Raw genomic sequence first — 15,277 nt, 5'->3', positions numbered from 1 at the left:
AAATAAAAGACTACTCTAACAAAAATGAATGGGATTGAGGAAAGATGCTATCAAATGCTTAAGTGTGAATTAAAGTATTAATGTGTCGACTCCACTGGCAGTATAGTGACCAAGTTCTATCAGCACATCCTGGCCTTGGTGTTTGCCATAAAGGAGATCAATGATGATCAAAAGATCTTGCCCAATGCTACACTTGGGTTCCACATCTATGACAGTTACTACGATGCAAGGATGACCTATCGTGCCACGTTGGACCTGCTCTTCAAATCACACAGATTTGTCCCCAACTACATATGTGAGATCCAGAAAAACCTCATAGCCGTCATTGGGGGACTTACATTTGACATCTCTATCAATATGGCAGACATCTTAACCCTCTACAAGGTTCCACAGGTAGGGTCTGTGTTTTGGAAAATGTGGGAGAATGCAAATTAAAAGATTCCCCCCCTTTTTAAGGCAGAGTTGGGTGAGCAATCCTGTGGCAAGATCTTCTGGGATGAGCGATTTATGATGCAGAGGAACTCCAGGCTCAGACAGGCTCAGAGAGTGTTCAGGCCCCAATCCTGAATCAGCTGAAGATATGCTACTATAATTTGCTCATCTCATCTCAGCTACAGTTTAGCCACTACTGGTGTAAGTCCTGCACTCAAAAGTCCTTCCAGGGGCAGGGTGGGACTGGGCAGGAGCTTAGGCTGGATCCTAAACCTGTTCAGTTTGCTCACATGAACTGACAGCTCAACATAGAACATCTTTATTACTGCTGCCAGGCTTAGGTAAAGCAGAAAAAATATACTGGAAAATGCTTAATTTTCCCAAAAATTTGATTAGCTGTCATTCTTTTGAAACCCGCAAAGTTCTTAAATAAATATTTTGTTATGAAATACATACACCTAGCAAAATGGGCACAGAGATAATCTTCTTAACTTTTGCTGCAATAAAGCTGTTTTCTTTTAGCTTACCTATGGTTCATTTGCCGCAGAAGAGATTCAAGCATTGCAGAGCTTTTCCTTTTACAGCATGGTCCCAAATGAAAGCCATCAATATATTGGCATTATCCGTTTACTTCAGTATTTCGGATGGACATGGGTTGGGCTGTTTGTTGTGGATGATAACACGGGAGAACATTTATTGAAGACCCTGGAGCCACTGTTTTCCAAGCATGGAATCTGTTCAGCCTTCACAAAAAGAATCCCAGAGCAGGTTTCCATGGAAAATGTAGATGAAATACTGAATAAAATGGAAAGAATTTATGTATCTCTCACAGATAACAAGGCCAGAACACTTATCTGCTATGGAGAATCTTTGACAATTGCCTTCCTGAGAGTTGTTAATCTTTTTCATGATCATGGACATAAGGAAAAAGCTTCATTTGGAAAGGTATGGGTTATGACATCCCAGATAGATTTCACATCTACTGGCCCTCAGAGAAACTGGGATTTCCAGCTTTTCCAAGGTTCACTTTCCTTCACAATTCAGTCAAGAGAGCTTCTGGATTTTTCAGAATTTCTCCTGAGCATCAAGCCTTCCAGGACCCAAGCAGATGGTTTTCTCAAGGGCTTCTGGGAGCAAGCATTTGACTGTTTATTTCCAGATCCAGAGATGCCGATGATGGATGATGACACATGTACTGGAGAGGAGAGGCTAGAAAGTCTCCCTGCTGGTCTTTTTGAAATGCACATGACAGGCCACAGCTACAGTGTCTATAATGCTGCCTATGCTTTGGCTCATGCTCTGCATACCTTCTACTCATCCCAATCCAAGCACAGACCAAGGGTGGATGGTAGCAGTATTGAACTTCAGTCTCTGCAGCCTTGGCAGGTAATGTCTTCACAACAAAATAATCTTATTGCAATGGATAGTGACCTTATGCATACAAAGTACAGCAATGCTGTTTATCCTTCAGCTTATGCTTTGCATGTCATTAACACATCTAGATCCATATGAAGAACAATATTCTTGAGTAATGTTGATGACCTTCAGTCACTGCATCCATGGAAGTTAATGTCTTTACATAAAAAAATTCATTTCAATTCACAATTAAAATTATCATATGTGAGAAACAGCTGAAACAGGTGACAATTGTAATGAATCTTATACATTCAAACAGCTTCATGGGGCTTACATCTCATTCTGTCATTGGACCATATATTTAAGTTCAGTCTGAAAACTTTTCTCTCTCTCAAAACTAGGTTGACTTATTTCTGCAAAATGTTGCATTTAACAACTCTGCTGGAGTGATGGTGTCCTTTAATGATAAAGGGGAATTGATTGGTGGATATGACATTATGAACCTGGTCACATTCCACAACAACTCTTTCCAGAGAGTGAAAGTTGGGAAAGTGGAGCCCAGTGAAGAAGAAGACTTCATCATTAATGAAGATCTAATTGTCTGGCATAAAACATTTAATCAGGTAGAGATGATGGGGATTTCTTGGGCAAATAGGCAATGAGGATGTCCGAAAGTACTAGTTCTGCCTAATGTAGCCTTGTAAATAACCCCACAAATACTACTAGGCTGAAGAACGAAAGACTATTGAACTACTTTCATATTCATATTTTATCTCCATAGATGATAAAACTATGAACACAAGCATAGCTAATCATGTGGCTTTAGGATGATTCATATGAAAGTTAACTACAATCTCTCACCCCAAGTCCCACAGCCATCTTATGTTTGTGCGTAGGTGCTTCCACTTTCTGTGTGTAATGAACACTGCCACACTGGTCATCATAAGAAGAAGAAGGAAGAGAAAAAGTTCTGCTGCTATGATTGTGCTCCATGTCCAGAAGGGAAGATTTCAGACCAGAAAGGTAGGTTCCTAAAATTTTGTCAACATACATTCTTAACTCCAAATGATGTGGCGAATGAATTGCCCCTAAAACGTCTCTTCTATTTGTATTTCAGATACAGAAGACTGTTTCCAGTGTCCAGCAGACCAATATTCAAACAGAAACAGAGATGCTTGCATCCCCAAAATTAGAAACTTTCTTTCTTATAAAGAACCTCTGGGAATCAGTTTAGCTTCAGTTGCTGTTTTTTTGTCCTTCATCACAGCTGTGGTGCTAGGAATTTTTATTAAGCACAAAGACACGCCCATAGTCAAAGCAAACAATCGGGACCTCACCTACACTCTCCTCCTCTGCCTCTTGTTCCGCTTCCTCTCTTCTTTGTTATTCCTTGGCCAACCTTGTATAGTGACCTGCTTTCTCCGACAACCCATTTTTGTCATAATTTTCTCATTGGCTGTTTCTTGCATCCTGGCCAAAACCATCACTGTGGTTACAGCTTTCATGGCCACCAGACCAGGGTCCAGCGTGAGGAGGTGGGTGGGGAAAAGACTAGCCATCTTCATTGTTTTAACTTGCTCCCTTGTTCAAGCAAGCATTTGTACTATGTGGCTGGCAACCTCAGCTCCCTTCCCCGATTTGGACTTTCATTCAGTAAGTGGAGAAATTATTGTGCAATGTAATGAAGGGTCAGTCACCATGTTCTACTGTGTCTTGGGCTACATGGGCCTCTTGGCCATCACCAGCTTTGTTGTAGCATTCTTAGCCCGCAAGTTACCGGACAGCTTCAATGAAGCCAAGTTCATTACATTCAGCATGTTAGCATTTTGTAGTGTTTGGGCCTCTTTTGTTCCTACTTACTTGAGCACAAGAGGAAAAGACATGGTGGCTGTGGAAGTCTTCTCTATCTTGGCCTCCAGTGCTGGGCTACTGGGCTGCATCTTTTGCCCCAAATGCTACATCATTGTGCTGAGGCCAGAGCTGAATAGCAGGGAGCAGCTAATAAAAAGAAAACATTAAAGGATTTGTCCCTTTGGTTACACTGACGCATGTGTTAGGCAAGCATTTTAGGTACAGATCATTCCTGTCCCCCCCCCCCCCATTATTTCATTAATTTATTTCATAAAAATGTAGGAAATCTCAAACTGGTCTACACAATGTTGGATAAATCAACCTCTTATTACCAACATTCTAGTCATCATCCTACTCACAAAGTGGCCAACCAGATGTCTATGGGAAGTCCAGATATTTGGGTGAGAGATACATTCATATAACATTAGTTATAGATATTTAGTTATATATGCCTTCTATAGGAAGGACAGTAAAGGATGCCACTCTGTATGTCAAAGTGAACATTGAGTCCAGCAAGCTAGAAATCCAAAAAAGGGAAACATTATGTGTGGTGATTCAGGACCTCTAATGTAATTTAGTTTGGGGGATGTGCTATTGTGCACCTTATAACAATGCTCAGGAAAATCTTGAGATGTAGAAATCAAAGAAGCATTCAAAAGTGAAAATCTTGTTGTGATCGGTGACTTCATCTATCCTTACACAGTCTGGCTAAGTGACTGTTTCAGTCAGAACCATTTTAAATTTCTTGATACCCTAAATGAAGTTACCCTAAATCAGTTGGTCACAGAACGGACCACATGGACAGTGACTCTGGACTTCATATTTTGTGATAATTGGAACCTGTTGAGAGTTGTAGTTCCCTTTAGCTGGTTTGAAGCAGTGACCATAGCGTTATTCAACTAAAAAGAAGTATAAATGGCCAATTGCCAAGAAAGTCCAGTATGGTCACATGCTACTCCCAAAGAGAAAACTCCCCAATAAAAGAGAATAGTAAAAAGGAAGTTGGTAAGCAAAGTTAATGGAATAAAGTCACTCCAAAGTGCTTAGGAGTTGTCTAAACACACATTATTAGACTATATACTTCTGCTCTGTAAAGGTGGTACCAGGGGCCAAGGGGGTATTGATGTGGTTACTGATTATAGTCAAATAAGATATAAGAGGCAAGAAAGCTTTCTTCAAAATCCATTTGTTGCTACAAAGGAAGATATTGGGCAGATGTCTGCCGCTGAACTAACTTCTGTTGGTGCCGGGTCTGCAGAATTGATGCAAACTTTGATGAGAGATGAAGTTCTATACCTAAGAAACAAAATATAAGCTGATACATTGATAAATCCTGGTGGATGCGATCTTGCATCCAAGGCTTAAAGGTAAAGGTAAAGGGACCCCTGACCGTTAGGTCCAGTCGCGGACAACTCTGGGGTTGCAGCGCTAATCTCGCTTTACTGGGCAAGGGAGCTGGCATACAGCTTCCGGTCATGTGGCCAGCATGACTAAGCTGCTTCTGGCGAACCAGAGCAGCGCACGGAAATGCCATTTACCTTCCTGCTGGAGCGGTACCTATTTATCTACTTGCACTTCGTGCTTTCAAACTGCTAGGTTGGCAGGAGCAGGGACCGAGCAATGGGAGCTCACCCCGTCGCAGGGATTCGAACCGCAGACCTTCTGATCAGCAAGCCCTGGGCTCTGTGGTTTAACCCACAGCGCCACCCACGTCCAAGCTTGAGGGACTGCTATTAGTGACTTCCCTGGAGACCTCAAGGTATAAGGGCAGGGATATCAGGAATTTAGACTGGGCAATATCTGGTTTTCAACATGATAATATATCACCAGTTAAACAGTGTGAAATACCAATATACCATAATGTCTAAAATAAGGATGGAGCTCTGTAGAGGCAAACAGGTTAATGTCCTGGCAACAGAGGGTCAAGAGCAATTCTCTGCATGATTAAACCCCACTCTACTAAATTAATTTCTCCTTTCCTCAGGGGAAAGCCATATTGAATTTAGTAGGGCTTTCTTGTGAGCAGACTCACATTTGCGTGCACTGCTTACTGAAAAATGCCCTCCACATCATTCTCACCTAACAACTAACCAAACACCCATTTCAGCATAAGGCAGCTCCTTAAATCCCCCCCCCCATTTCCCCCTATTGTGACACAAACGCCCCCCTCCGCCATTCCACCATTCTCTCCCTTTTTATCAGTCTATCAAAGTGATAATCTCCTTTAAACAACAACAACAACAACAACAACAACAACAACAACAACAATCTTCCTTTTTAATATAGAGGGAAGCTATTTGGGGGAAACCAACAACTTAACCATCACCCGAAAATAATCAAAAACATTCCCCCTTTTTCTTTTTTGCTGGTGTTGGTGGATGAGAGGGAAGAAAAATGAAAAATGAAGTATAGGGTGTACTCCTGGTGGAGTATAGGGTCAGGTTTAAGGTGCTGGTTTTGACCTTTAAAGCCCTATGTGGCCTAGGACCCTCGTACTTATGGGACCGCCTCTCCTGGTATATCCCACAGAGGACCCTAAGTTCCATGAATAATAATAGCTTAAAGGTCCGGGGCCCCAAGGAAGCCATACTATCCTCCACCAGGGCCAGGGCTTTTTCAGTGACGGCTCCGACCTGGTGGAACACTCTGTCCCACGAGACTAGGGCCCTGCAGGATTTGATCGCCTTCTGCAGGGCCTGTAAGACAGAGCTATTCCTCCTGGCCTTCAATTTGAATTAGCCTGATCCTCTATTCCCTTTCCCCTTTCCTCTTCTATGAAGAAACCTTTTCTGGGACCCCCTGGTCTCCTTGCTGGCCCTAATAGGACCAACTTGACCAGTTAGCCCTGGTGATCATTTGATGTCTATTGACTGGTTGTTGTTTTTTCCCTCCCCACCCCCCAATGACCCCTGAATTTTTGAATTTTATTGATACTGCATTTTATGTTGTATTTTATGCTGTTTTTAAGTCGCATTTTAATCAATGTTTTATATTTGCTGTTAGCTGCCCTGAGCTCGGTTTTTAAACCAAGAAGGGTGGGGTATTATTATTATTAGAAAAGGAAATAATGAATTATGGGATTAGGGAATAAATATGTGAGAAAGCCTAATCCCATATAAAGATGGGTGATATATCAATACATCATCCAAAACTGGTTTGAAGCCCACCTTGTCACAACTGTTTCATAAAACTTGACTTGCCAGTATATCATGAATCACAATGTATGGGTGTGCTATGCAAAAGATCATGATGTGGGAAAAGCCGTGAAGCCAGTCAATGCTTCTCTCGAAGCATTACCACCATTGTGGTAATTCAGAAAGAGCTGTAGCTCAGTGGTATAACATCTGCTTTGCACACAGACAGTCCTAAGTTGAATTCCTGGCATCTCCAGCTAGACCTGAAAATGTCCCCTGTCTTAAACTCAGGAGAACCTCTTCAGGTCTATGCAGACATTACTGAGCTATTAGGTAGAAGTTAGACACACCTGCTACTAATAGTCTGATTCAAGGCTAGAACTCAGAGCAGGTGATTATATCTCCCTATAATTACCCATACCATAATAATCAGTTTAGTGGACTGCTTTCCAGAAGGCACCAGAAATAGCATCAGTAACCAATTCATAAAGTGTTTATAAAACCTTCCTTTTGTGGCATTTAGAGCCGGAATGAGGGACAGGGCTTTGTCACATTGAATTGTGAAAGTTCCTCCACTTTCCATGATACAAGACTCCTGGCTTCAAATCCATGTATGCTTCCTGTCCTCCATGCTTCTCTTTGCAGTGTATCGTGACAGAGTCCTTTGCTATCAATTGTCAGTTTCTTTTAAAACTGAGATAGGTGCCAGTGGCGAGGCTTTAGGTGGACACAGGAGATTCTGCTCAAGGGAAAGACATTTATGCAGAGATGGTGAAGTGCCTGTTGTTGTTGTTATTGTTGCTGCTGCCTCTGACGGGGTGCAAAATACATTCTGCGACGTGCCCTGCAATGGACTCCCTCCCTGTTCCCCATGAGTGGTATGAGCCTGGGAACCACCTCATTGGTGGGATTGCCTCTCAGATCCTTTACATTTCCCCCAAATTTTCCTTCCAGGTATATCCTTCTCAGGAGCTGGGCACTGATCTTCCAATGTAAGAAACTCTTCCATTTCCACATTGGATAACATTTGAGTTGGGAAGCCCAGGGATTATAAAATATAAGACATAGTATTTCTTTTTTTAAAAAAAATACATATGGGATGTATCTAACGTAGCAGGTTTCTTTAACTTTTTCTGGGCAACACAATTGGTAGGCAAGTGTTCCATGCTAGAGGTTTGGGTAATTGGGGAATAAAGAAAGCAAGAACGATCCCTTGAGCCAGTAGTAACCCCACATAACTTTTGGAAGAATTTCCCCTCCCTAATAAAAAAAATGATTTAAAATCCCTCCCAATTTAAGCTGTCAATTATCAACCAGCCTTAAAAGAATTCGTCACTACTTTATAATAAAGCACTGGATTTGCATGGATAAGACCTTAGCTTCAGGGGCAGAAAACTAGTAAAAGACTTAATAGACAAACTGTGTTGAAGGGACAAATATACCACATATTTTCCTATCTGTTTGTGGTCCTCCCTCTCTGTCTCTGATCAGCTTTGAAATTATTGACTATAGTTCTTTTTCACTGCCATTGTGATTGTTCCCCCCCACTCGCTCCATCTATTCAAAAACACCAAAAGACTATCATACTATATTTAAATAGGAGCATTTCAAATTCAGATTGGGTTTATGCAGTCTTGGAAGTCATAGCATTCCTGAGTTCTGAAAACTCCATTTTACACAGTCCAGAACTCGTTTCTGAAAGGACGTATAACTCCTTGCAGCATGGTGACAAAGTTCTACCAACACATCCTAGCTTTGGCATTTGCCATCAGTGAAATCAATGAGAATCCCAAGATTTTGCCCAATGTCACACTTGGGTTCCACATCTATGACAGCTACTACCAGGAGAAGATGTTCTATCGTACTATGCTAGACTTGCTCTTCAAATCACACCGGTTTGTCCCCAACTATACATGTGGCACCCAGAAGAACCTAGTAGCCATTATTGGTGCACTTGGCTCTGATATCTCTTTCCACATGGCAGACATCTTAGTCCTCTACAAGATCCCACAGGTAATGGGGGTGGACTGGTGGTCTAATCTTACATGTAATTCATGTTTTCTAATTCTGGGGGTGATGCTGGGGCTATGAAAGTCACAGAGGAAAGGCTGGCTGTAAAAAAAAAAATATATATTTTATACAATATTTAAAGAACTTCACCAAATGGGGAATGGCTTATCAAAACTAGTAAAAAGGGGGGGGGGGACAGAGTAAGGGGAGTCTAGCACATTCCCCCCCCCTTTATCATGAGTACTGTATATATATTAAGGTTACCAGATTTTTTTTTCAATGAATCTGGGAACACAATCAATCAATCAATCAATACTACACGTTCGGGACGTTGATGCTGCAGTGATGGCGGTGGCAGAGGGGTGACCGCCACCTTGACCTCAGCTGCCACGTTTCCCCTTCCTCCAAGGCTTCTATCTCCTTTCTCCATGAGCCTGGGCAGCCCTTGAGTTGTTGGTTCTTCGGTGGTGGTGGGGAAGCGGTGCGCGGTGGCTCAGGCATGGAAGGTGGAGAAGGAGGGCCAAGAGCAGCAGCCGCGGTGAGCCTCGGGCAGTGTGATGCCTCCCTTCCCATCGCAGCAGCCCCAATCCCATTCCTACTTGTGTGCAAGCAGGAAGGGGCAGGGATCCCTCAGCTGGGGCGGGAGGCTTCTCGTTGCCTAACTGAGAGATCCTTGCCCCCTCCTGCTTGCACGCAAGCTCTGATAGGTAGCGTGAAGCCTCCCTTCCCAGCTGAGAGATCCCCGCCCTGCTCCTGTTGCAAGCAAGTAGGAGTTGGGAGGCTGCTCCGATAGGCAGCATGAAGCCTCCCTTCACAGCTTAGTTGCTGGGCTCAGGGAAGGTGGAGGCAGCCTGGAAGCTGCATCTTAGAGCCCCTGCACCACCATCATATGGGGACTTCTGAGCAGCACCTGAAGCCAGCCAGAGCCAACTGCTTCGGGCTGCTGAGACTGCCGCCGCTGTGTTTCCTAGGGACATTAGATGAAATCCGGGGACATTCTGGGGATGGAATTTGTCCGGGGACTTATTCGCAAATCCGGGGACTGTCACCGGGAAACGGGGACGTCTGGTAACCCTAATATAGATTACATTATGTTACCACATTTCTTCCAAGTGCAATATCCAAATGAGCCATTGAAGTTAACACTGTTGTATTTAAGCAAAGGTAGAAATTAAAATAAGAATTTTACCTCCACATATGCGGTATACAATCACATAAGAATGCACTCAGGTATTCCTAATATCCAAGCTCTATACAAGCAATCTTTAGTTTTATTTTGGTCTTTCAGCTTGCGTATGGATCATTTGCCCTGGAAGAGGGTCATACAAAACATGCCTCTTCCTTTTACCGCATGGTGCCCAGTGAATCCCAGCAGTATATGGGGATTATCCATTTGCTTCAGCATTTTGGATGGACATGGATTGGGCTCTTTGCTGTGGATGATGACAGTGGAGACCATTTTTTGCAGGCTTTAGAGCCCCTGCTTTCCCAGAATAGAATCTGTCCAGCTTTCATACAAAGAATCCCAAACCAAGGCAATTTCCTTTCTTTTGATGAATTGATTGATATGGGGTGGAATATTAACACACCTTTCATGGAGAGCAAAGCCACAGCGTTTGTCACTTATGGTGAAACTATGACCATAATGTGGTTGACCACCATAGTAGCTCTGTTCTTTCGTGAATATAATGAAGACACATCTGTTGGGAAAGTGTGGATTATGACAGCTCAGATAGATTTTTCTGTAACATCCATGATAAGGACATGGAATTTTCAAATATTCCATGGAGCCATATCTTTCGCAATTCACTCAAATGAACCTAGTGGGTTCCAAACATATATCCAGAACAAAAAACCCAACTCTGCAGATGAAGATGGATTTTTCAAGGTTTTCTGGGAGCAGGCGTTTGAATGTTCTTTTTCAAATTCCATGATGTCAGAGATACTGAATGCAACATGTACTGGAGATGAGAAACCGGAGAGCCTTCCCAGGTCTGTGTTTGAAATGGGCATGACTGGCCACAGTTACAGTGTCTATAATGCTGTCTATGCTATAGCACATGCTTTGCACGCCATGTACTCCTCTTGGGTCAAGTACAGTGCAGTGAAGGTATTTCAAAGGCTTGACCTTCGCAGTGTTCAACCTTGGCAGGTAATGTCTTCCAAATGAAATGGTTTTATTCTGGTAAAGTAGAAAGTGAAAGAGCACCTATCACTCACACCCATGTAAAATGATTTACTTATTATGATCATTGTCAGTTGCTGCCCAAGCTACCTGATAATGATGTTCTTCAGCCTTGGGTTCTCAGATATTGTGGGTGATAGTTTTTGGACAGTTCTTGACTCAGAAAAGATTCAGCATATTCAATCTTATCCTTTCCTAAACTAACACCAATTTCAAACAGCTCGTAATCAGATGATAGGTGCTGAAATTGGTTTTTAATCACAATACTGATGACTTTTCCCAGAATTGTCAGGTAGATGACACTTTATGGTTCCTCACATGTCCATTTCAGTATGCCTCTGAATGCCAGGCACTGGGAATCATTAATGGGGAGAACGCCTTTGCATTCAGGACTTGATTGTGAACTTCTCAAAGGTACTGTGTTGGCCAATGTGATACTGGGATATAGGCCATTATTATGTTTTCATAACATTAATTGTGTGGAACAGCAGTCTCTCAGCATCACCTTCTGAGATCAACCCTCCTGAAGCAACTAAAGCTACTGAGAAATAATGTTGATCTTCCCTATCCTGACTAAATGCTATGCAGAAAGAGAATCTCGTGTCTTCTAATTTTGGGAGGTGTTGGGGGAAGGAGCATTCCAATTTCATAAAAGCCTTAAGAATTTTTAAAAATTGCATTTATATTCCACATTTTTTATCCAAGAAGCTCAAGGTAGCATACATAGTTCTCCTCAGTTCGGTCCCACAATGACCCTATAAGGCAAGTGAAGCTGAGAGGCTGTGACTGGCCCAAGGTCACTAAGTAAGCTTCATAGCCAAGTTGTGATTTTAACCTTCATCTCCCAGATCCAAGTGCAACCACTACACAATAATAAAACTACAGTGGTACCTTGGGTTACATACGCTTCAGGTTACAGACGCTTCGGGTTACAGACTCTGCTAACCCAGAAATAGTACCTTGGGTTAAGAACTTTGCTTCAGGAACAGAAATCATGCTCCAGTGGTGCGGCGGCAGCGAGAGGCCCAATTAGCTAAAGTGGTGCTTTAGGTTAAGAACAGTTTCAGGTTAAGAACGGACCTCCGGAACAAATTAAGTACGTAGCCAGAGGTACCACTGTATTTGGAAGTGTTATAGTGAATAATCTAGATATCTGTATTTGATTGTATTTGAGTCATCTGCTATGGCTTGTGGCTGACACCAATAAAGATTTTATCTTATCCAGGTCTTATCCATGTTCATAAAACTTCACAAAAAGATTTCATCATGCTTCTCCTTTATTTTTTTGTTCCCCCCAGCTTCACTCCTTTCTTCAAAGAATTTCTTTTAACAACTCAGCTGGAGAAAAAATGTTTTTTGATGACCATGGGGAATTGATAGCCAGATTTGATATCATGAACATGGACCTATTCCCAAACAATTCCTTTATTAAAATGAAAGTTGGAATGATGGATCCGAGTGCTGGGGAAGGGAAACAATTCACCATTAATGACAATATCATTGTGTGGCACAGGAGCTTTAAGCAGGTGTGGATTCTTAGATACTCTGGGCGACAGCTCCATTGTCAGGATAGGTGGTTTAGGGCATGTGATTGGAAGTCTAAATGATCCAGGAGTACACCCCACAAGCTATTAACAGCTCTGTCCAGGAGAGAGCAACTCAGTCCAGAACTGGCTATTTTCATATCCACTGGACTTGAGAAGCTGTACACATAACACCTCTCTCTTTTCAGGATTCCGTTATATAGATGGCTGAGATAAACAGAATGTTCAGATGAATTGTGGGAGAGAGTGATGTGGCTGTAGTCATGACATTTTTCAAGAAGACAACTGGACGAAAAACCTTATAGAATTGTGAAGCAAAATGTCTTTGATTGAGTAAAGGAACAGTTTAGGATCACTGCTGTTGTTTTGCAGAGATAGCAAAAGTCCCACACCCTAAATTTTGTAAGACACCAGTCCACCCCAGAATTTCTCTCAACAATTTTGTAGCTTGAGAGTGGACGTGTGAAGGTGCGCTCTCAATGTCCCATCATTATGTGTCATGTTCTGTATTTAGGCATGCCTGTTGTTATGTTTTTTCCTTTGTGTGACAGTAAATCAATACTCCACCCCACAATTTATCCACCCCTAAACTCCCTTCATTGCTCTGCATAGGTAACACCTGTTTCTGTATGTGGAGATTCTTGCCCCCCTGGTTATCAGAAGAAAAAGAAAGAAGGTGAGAAATTTTGCTGCTATGATTGTGCTCCATGCCCAGAAGGGAAGATCTCTGACCAAATGGGTAAGTGATACACTTCACCAATTGTTATACTCTGGTGGATTAAACAGAACATGGGATTGTGTGGTTCAAATTTTGCCCAAATTTTGTAAGCAATTTTGCAAATACTCGGGAAGAAAGGGTCACTTAAACTTTGGGCACACAAGCAATTTTACAACAGAATTGGCCTCTGCCTGTTCAAACAAAATGAGGCCTTGTGTCTCTGTTAAGCTGAATTAGAAATGACAGCCCCTTAAAGTAGCTGATGGGAGACAGAAAGCAACCCACTGTGGAACACTTTTGGATCCAGAATATGTTCAGTGGTGGGTTGAGTTTTGCCCTCTCCCAGCCATTGTTTTGGCAGGGGCAGACTGGGATGCCAACATGATGTTATGGGCTCAGGAGACCGTAGGTATATTTGGCCTTGGCTCATACATAAAACAGATCACAGATCTGCAAATTGCATAAGATTTGTGTAAGTACAATGAATTCTTAAGTAGGGCCTAGACTTTAGCTCCTGCATAGTAGGAGACAGGCTAAGCCTCTTTGTGGGTTTTTTCTTCTTCTAATTTTGCTTTTGCTGTGTGCGGCCAGAGGATTTCTTAATATCCACTATAGCTATTGTATAGCTGTATTTGAAAAAAAGAAAAGAAAAGAAAGATTTATAGTGAGTAACCTGATTTCAGACAAATTCAACAAAGGAAATATGCATCCTTGTTGCTAGGAAAAAGAGAAGGGCAAAAATGAGACAGAAGCTGAAAAAGTGCACTAAAGGGCATGGAATACAGTAGTATTGTTTCTGGAGAGGCCAACATGGATTTCTGTTGCTTAGGTGTTTTTCTTTTTGAAGTCAATTGTCAATCACAGATCTGACTCTTTGGCTAAACCAACCACCAAAACAATGGAGTATACAGTCCTGGAATCAGATACAATTTGTGTATAAATTGGCACAGGGGTGATGAATCATCTTTCCTTTTTCAGACATGGATGAATGCTTTAAATGCCCAGATGATCAATATCCTAAACAGAGTAGAGATAGATGCATCTCCAAGCTTATGACATTTCTTTCTTTTGAAGAATCTTTGGGGATCAGCCTTAGTTCGGTTTCTGTTTCTCTTTCACTCATCACCACTTTTGTGCTAAGACTTTTCATCAAGCACAGAGATACCCCCATAGTCAAAGCCAACAATCGGGACATCAGCTACATTCTCCTTGTCTCTCTCCTCCTCTGCTTCCTCTGTTCTTTGCTGTTTCTTGGAAGACCTACGAAGGTGACCTGCATTCTCCGTCAAACTACTTTTGGTATTGTCTTCTCTGTGGCTGTTTCTTGTGTGTTGGCTAAAACCATCACTGTGGTTGTTGCTTTTATGGCCACCAAACCAGGGTCTAGCATGAGGAAGTGGGTGGGCAAAAGACTTGCCAACTCCATTGTGCTTTCAAGCTCTCTTATTCAAGCAGGCATTTGTGTGGTGTGGCTGGCAATCTCTCCCCCATTCCCAGATTTCGACATGCACTCACAGGCTGTGGAGATCATAGTTGAATGCAACGAAGGTTCTGTCCTCATGTTTTATCTTGTCCTGGGCTACATGGGCCTTCTAGCCATCATCAGCTTCAATGTGGCTTTCCTGGCCAGGAAGTTGCCGGACACTTTCAATGAGGCCAAATTTATCACCTTCAGCATGTTGATGTTTTCTAGTGTTTGGATGTCCTTTGTCCCTACCTACCTGAGCACCAAGGGGAAATATATGGTAGCTGTAGAGATCTTCTCCATCTTAGCCTCTGGTGCTGGGCTATTGGGTTGTATCTTTGTCCCTAAATGCTACATTATTCTGCTGAAGCCCAAGCTGAACATCAAAGAGCAACTAGCAAAGAAATATAATTAAGGAAAGTAATTTCTTTTTACTCAGTGTTCGAAACTGAGATATGAACGCTAGGAGCTAAATGGCACCTTAAACCTAGGCTATGGGTTCAGAAACACAATGTCTAGGCACACTTTTTATAAGAATACAAAGCTGAAAATGAATGAACTGTAGCTAAAATATTATGTTCA

The 15,277-nt window shown here is 42.2% G+C and overlaps 1 long non-coding RNA gene across 1 annotated transcript; it reads left to right on the top strand.

Moving 5' to 3' along the window:
* The first annotated feature begins 2,357 nt into the window (after positions 1–2,357).
* On the top strand, positions 2,358–2,990 carry LOC308460737. Its single transcript, XR_013978761.1, has 3 exons — positions 2,358–2,411; positions 2,685–2,811; positions 2,906–2,990. It is a non-coding gene; the product is annotated as an uncharacterized lncRNA (long non-coding RNA).
* Positions 2,991–15,277: the final 12,287 nt, after the last annotated feature.

The sequence above is a fragment of the Podarcis pityusensis genome (genome assembly GCF_964106645.2).
Source record: "Podarcis pityusensis genome assembly, chromosome: 13".
NCBI classification, from domain to species: domain Eukaryota; kingdom Metazoa; phylum Chordata; class Lepidosauria; order Squamata; family Lacertidae; genus Podarcis; species Podarcis pityusensis.
This window is presented reverse-complemented; position numbering and strand designations above follow the sequence as displayed.